The 6,098-nt window shown below is 43.2% G+C and overlaps 1 long non-coding RNA gene across 1 annotated transcript; it reads right to left on the bottom strand.

Annotated features, from left to right (window-relative positions):
* Positions 1-297: 297 nt before the first annotated feature.
* On the bottom strand, positions 298-5,896 carry LOC102005387. The gene is made up of 3 exons (XR_001231263.1): positions 4,912-5,896; positions 2,794-2,864; positions 298-336 (listed from the first exon to the last, which is right to left on the bottom strand). It is a non-coding gene; the product is annotated as an uncharacterized LOC102005387 (long non-coding RNA).
* Between the last annotated feature and the right edge of the window lie 202 nt (positions 5,897-6,098).

The following is a 6,098-nucleotide window of genomic DNA, read 5'->3' as shown; positions in this document are numbered from 1 at the left end:
TTGGGTCTATTTTCAGTCTTCGGCAAGTGGCGAACCAATTTTTCCAGCATTTATTAAGGAGGCTATCTTTCTTCCAGTGAGCTTGCTTGGCCCATTTGTCAAAGATTAGGTGGCTGAGTGTGTTTGTGGTTGTGGCTGTTTCTTCCAGTCTGTTCCATTGATCCTCAGGTCTATTTTTTAGCCAGTACCAGGTTGATTTTATTATAGTAGCTTTGTAGTATAGTTTCAGATCAGGGAATGTGATTCCACCTGACTTGTCTTTGTTGCCCAGGACTGCTTTTGCTATTCTCAATCTTTTCTGGTTCCAGATGAATTTTAGGAATGTTTTCTCTAGATCTGTAAGGTATGATAATGGTATTTTAATTTAAATTTTTTAGAAATAAAAAGCAAAAAAGAGATGTCAGTAACACAAGATATATGAAGCTGCTATCAACATAGCATAACACACTATTTTACTGTAAACTTAAAATAAGTAGGAGTATATTTTAAAATGATAAAAGCTATTGTCTAGTAAATGTATAAATCAATGTTACTCATTATCATTATCAAATATGATGTATTGTGCATTACAGTATTGCTATATTTTTCTGTTTCTGGAAGCACAGCATGTTTAGTTTATACCAGTGTCACTGTAAACATGGGAGTAATGCAGTGTAATATGATGTTATGACAGCTACAGTGTCACTGAGTTAGGGGAATTGTTCAGCTCTAGTATAACTTTATGAGACCACCACTGTATCAACAGCCTGTCACTGGCTATAAAGTTGGTAAATATACCACCCCACTGCCTCTGGCTTGCAAGATTTCTGCTGAGAAATCTTTGAACAGCCTTTGGGAAGATCTAATGTACACGATGGGTCACTTTTTCTTTCTGCTTTCAAGATTCTGTCCTTGTCTTTCAAAAAATTCACAAACAAAGTACCTCACTGTGGTTTCTTTGGTTTAATCTTAGCTGGAATTCGTTTAAGCTTCTTGCATCTGTAAATCCATTTCTTTCCTCAAATTTGAGAACTTTTCAGCCATAATTTTATCAGATATACTTTCTTACGTTTTCCCTCTCTTTTCTTCTTCTGGAATTTTTATGGCGTGTACATTGGACAACTTGATGGTGTCCCACATGTCTCTCAGACTTGATAACTTTAAGTGAAGTGTCCTCAGATTTACCATTCTTTCACCTGCTTGAATCTGCTGTTGAATTTCTCTAACAATTTTTTCAATTTAGTTACATTTTTCAAGCTAAAATCTCCTTGGTTCTATTTTATAACTTCTACCTTTTCTGTTTTGTTTTGTTTTTCCGGTACCGGGAATTGAACTCACGACCTTGCACTTGCCAGGCAGGCACTGTGCCGCTGAGCTAAATCCCCAGCCCTGACTTGTACCATTTTGTAGATGTTCTCATTTTGATTATGTATAACTTCCCTGATTTACTTTATCTCTTTGTTTACATTTTCCTTTAGCTCTTTTAGCACACTTAAGCCAGTTACTTCACCGTATTTATCTAGTAAGCCTGAGGCATGTATTTCTTCACAAACTGTTCCTGAGGATTTATTTTGATCTTTGAGTGGGCTGTTTCCCTGTTTCTTTGTATGCTTTGTGGCATTTCCTTGTCTTTGCATACTAGCATGGAGGACTTTTACTGTGGTTCCCTGAGGCTAGAGATCTTCCCAGGGTAAAGACTTAAACACTTTCTGTGTCTTTTCTGAGTACGTGTTTTGTCTGGATTTATATGTGTCTATTTTCTCCCAGGTAAGCTTTTAAATGCTTTGGTTTCTCAGAAAGTCTCATTCAAGCTCCAACTTGGGGCCATAGATGCTCTAGTGCAGTGGTGGTAAACCTATGACACGCATTTTGTTTCTCTTTTAAAGTGAAATATGTTAATGTATGGGTTGTTTTACTTAAACTAAGACCTCAATATTCAGGCTTAGTTGCAGTGTTGGCACTTTGCAATAAATAAGTTGGTTTTGGGCTGCAGTTTAGGTCCTGTCTCTAAGTGATTCTCCACCACTGCACTAGTGTATTCCTCTGGCTATAATCTTTTGCCCAAGGTATCTACAGATCTGCAGTTCCCTTGCAATTTCCCTGTGCCACAATGCCTACCGCTGCCTCTTGCTGCTTCTTGCTTGAGATGCAAACATTGCCTCTGTTCTCTTTAAGCTCCAAGACCAGTGCGAGACAGAAACCCTCAGGGGGAGACAGATCTACCCGCTGGGCAGATCACAGACAGCACACAGTGTTTCAAATGATTTCTTGCCTAAGTGAGGGACGTTAACCCCCTTCTCTAGACCACATGTGTTGGAGAAATTATGGAAAAAGTGTGAATAAAAATACTTCAAAATTTCCTACCATTTTGACCATGGTCTTTTCTTGTTTGGGAGTTCACTGGTTGCAGCCATAGATCTTTGGCTCAAAATCTCCCATGAAGTTATTTTAGTCCCTTTCTATTTCTTTGTTTGTGTTTCCATGGGAAAACGCAGACCTGGAGCATTCTAGTCTTTCATCCTGCTTATATCCACCTCTGGGGATTGTTTTTGAGGGAATGGGAGTTAAGGAAAATAAGCAAGTTAGTGACTGAGCGACCTGTTTCCATATTTTTTATGCCTGTCCCTGCAGATCACTGAATATCTTTCAGGGAGTACCTAGGAATGGGCTTTGCCATCTTTGCGAAAAAGACAGATGAGGCAGAAATTTGAGTATGGAAGGTGAGAATTAAATGCATTTCCCCCCCAAGATCCAGGACTTTAACCTCCATAATAATCACTCTTCATTTGGAATTTGAAGTTAAAAACATCTTACCATGTCCCTGCCATTTGCTGACAATGACTTCATCCAGTGCATTTAATTTCTTTGAGTTCTAGCTTCTCTATCTAAAAAAATAAGATAATGATAAATAGGTGCAAGAATGATAGTGGGGGAAGATGCAGAGTTCTTAATAAGTAAGAAGGATTCTGTAGAAGGCTAATGAAGAGGATTCGGTTGTCTCTCACCCATTTCTGTCCTTGAGCTTGTGCGTTATGGGATGTTGGCACTGTTTCCAGCTCCTGTGAGTGTGGAGGATGGAGGAATTGGAGTATTGCTTGGTCTGGACTAGGATATCCTGAACGTGGTAAGGTGGATTTTGGTGCAGCCATGAATAGTTATGGCATTTGAAAGTCATGAACTGGATCAAATTAAGCTGTCCCAGCATATCCACAGCAGTGGCAACATGAGGAACAGCTCCACAGAAGTGACAATTCCAGTCTTGTTCCAGAATGATTCTGGCTCTGAAATGACACCAGCAAAGGAGCCTGGGGCCTTCTCGGCTCAGTTTACACTCCCAGCTAAACTGTTTTCCAGCCCTATCTTTCCCGGGGCTGGCCCCGGTCACCAGAAAAGGCCTCATTGCCTGTTGTTATGGTATAGCTGTAAAACATCCCCAAAATTCTCATGTGTGTAGAAGGGATTGCTTCACTGAGAGCTTGCCCTGGAAAGGTGTATCTGGCTCTTTGGCTCCTCCCTTCTCTCTCTCTGCTTCCTGGCCACTGCAGGATAAGAAATTTTCTTCTGCCATGCCCCACAGCCAAGCCATTTCTGCCAGGGAGCCAGCCAATCATGGTCTGTAATTGTGAGCCAAAATAAACCTCTCCTTTATATTGTGGTCTGGAGTACAGTAAAACCTTGGATTGGGAGCAACTTATTCTGCCAATGTTCCACAAGATTAGCAAACATTTCTAATGAATTTCAATTTAATAAACAAGTGATGCCTTGCAATAGGAATAGTGTATGACACCAGGCATCACCTGATCATAAGTGAGCCAGTAGTTTTTCTCTCTTGCGCTCTGCCGGATTGTGAGTGATCCACTCCTAACAGCGAGAGGCAAGATCTTGTCTGCAGAGCAGGAGGAAAACAAGGTAGAGGAATCCCTTACTTCAAATGAGATTATAGAGATCTGGAAAATGTGGAAAATAGTGCAAAGTTTTGCAGAAAGGCACCACCCAAATAAGGCTGCAGCAGTGTGTGCAATGAATCTGTTTAATGACACATTCACATTTCCATGAAATCCTCAGAAGGAGGCAGAAGCAGGTGTCACTGGGTAGGTTCCTTGTTAAAGTTGCATGAAAAGAAAAAGATTCCATTGAGCTAACAGATAGCAGTGATTCTGTTAGTGAGGGAAGTCATCCTACACAGTAGCCCTCCTCTCTCTTGGCTCCCTCACACCAACCACGGTTTTCAAAGGTAGGTGCAGGTTCATTTGTTTCTCTTTATATTTCTTTGTTTTCTTTATTTTTATACTATATTCCAGTGTTGTGATCATTTTTATATGAACGCTTTTGGGTTGTAGAATGAATCCTCCGAGTTTCCATTATTTCTTATGGGGAAATTTGCTTTGATATGCAAGTACTTTCGATTATAAACGTGTTTCCAGAACAAATTACACTCTCAAACCAAGGTTTTACTCTATTTTGTCCTAGTGATGGGCAAGGCTACTAAGACGTCTGTCTTGAAGAAAAGTGCAAAGCACCAGATGTTAGTCATCTCCCTGTTGCAAGTCCTTCCTCAGAGAAGGTGGTATGGGCCATCAGGAGAACATCATAATATTGCTGTCAGTATCATCACAACATCGCCAATATTATCCCCATCAGCAACAGCAACTGCAAGGAGCACATCATGAACTGACATGCACTGAGAGCCTATGTGCTAGGGGTGCCGCTGTAAAACGGACTTCCTGTATATCATCGTATTTGGCTCTCACAACAGCCCCACAACATGGGTGCTTATATGATCCCTGGTTTACAGAAGAGGAGACTAAGGCATGAACATTGAATAGTCACCCCAGAGTCCCACCTTCCCTCCTGCAGAGACAGGGGAGTTTATCCCAGGCTTCTCTGACCCCGAGTTCCTGTGCTCATCATCACGAAAGCAGAAGCACTCACCCACTGACCAAGTGATGAGTTCAGCCGTAGGACCAAATCCAACCCCCTTGCACGTGCATGTCACAGCTCCGGTGCTTGCGATCAGGAACGGGGATGTAGAAGAAAAACAAGGTTTTGGTTTTTTAAATTCCTTCTGCAGGATAGCGTGGAAAACAGGGGCTGCTAGTGTCAACTGCAAAGGATTGTCAGGAGTTCTCGACGACGTCACTGAGACTCCACGGTTCACAATGGATGCTGGGCGGGGAGTTCAAAGAAGCAGAGCTCTCTGCCCAGCAGGAGGCGCTGTGCTACAAGCCTGACACTCCCTGGACCTTTCCTAGAAGAATCAGAATGAACTGCCGGTGTCAGTCTGTGTTTCTCCACTGCCCGGGTTGCTCCCACACTTATCCTGTGAGTGGGGAGAATAATTAGTGTGGGTGTGTCTCTCCCCAAAACATTCTCCCTATGGGATAGCTGACCAAGCGCAGGGCCTCGGCGCAGGTCTTTGGGGATAAGCAGAATAGAAGAGACCTTGTCCACCTATGCTGATCGCGATTTCTCAGTCTTTAGCGAACCCGTTCTGTGTGACGCACTGGGATTCGTCACAAGCCCTGGCACCTGAGAGATGGTAACCACAAGAGACCCAGCCTGCTGACGGGGGTGTGCTGATACCTTCGGCACAGGGCTGGCACAGAAAGGTCCTTGATGCATGCGAATTGTGCAGCACCACGGAGCTCCTGATTGTCATCACCCCTGTGCACGTGATGATTGTCTCTTGGCCTCCGCCAAGCTCTGCACGTGCCCCTCCACTTCCCCCACTACCACCTTGGGGTCCCTGAGGCTCAGAAAGGGACGGGAGCCCTTTAAGAAACCAGCTTCACGCTTCAGTGTTGCTTCAAAGAAATGTCAGAGGCTGAGTCTGCTCCGGAATGTAATATGTCCTGTCAATCAGCTCTCAGACCGAAGACCTGCCAGGCCCATCCACAGAGGCCCGAGAAGATTTATTTTGTCTCACTTAATTGCCCTTTTTGCTTTGTAAACATAAAGGTTGCAGCTTATGGTCTGACAGCTAGAGTAGCCTTTTTCTTATCAGAAAAAAATGACATTTGGGTTCTTACAAAACGATTTCCCTCACTCCTCTCCAAAGCCTCGCCCCGCTTCCCCTGTGCCTGGTGCAAGGACTTGCAGGTCGTCCGCCCAGGAAGACC

This window comes from Chinchilla lanigera, unplaced genomic scaffold, assembly GCF_000276665.1.
Source record: "Chinchilla lanigera isolate Chin_1 unplaced genomic scaffold, ChiLan1.0 scaffold00092, whole genome shotgun sequence".
NCBI classification, from domain to species: domain Eukaryota; kingdom Metazoa; phylum Chordata; class Mammalia; order Rodentia; family Chinchillidae; genus Chinchilla; species Chinchilla lanigera.
Note: the sequence above shows the minus strand (reverse complement) of the source record. Positions and strands in the feature narration are given on the sequence as shown.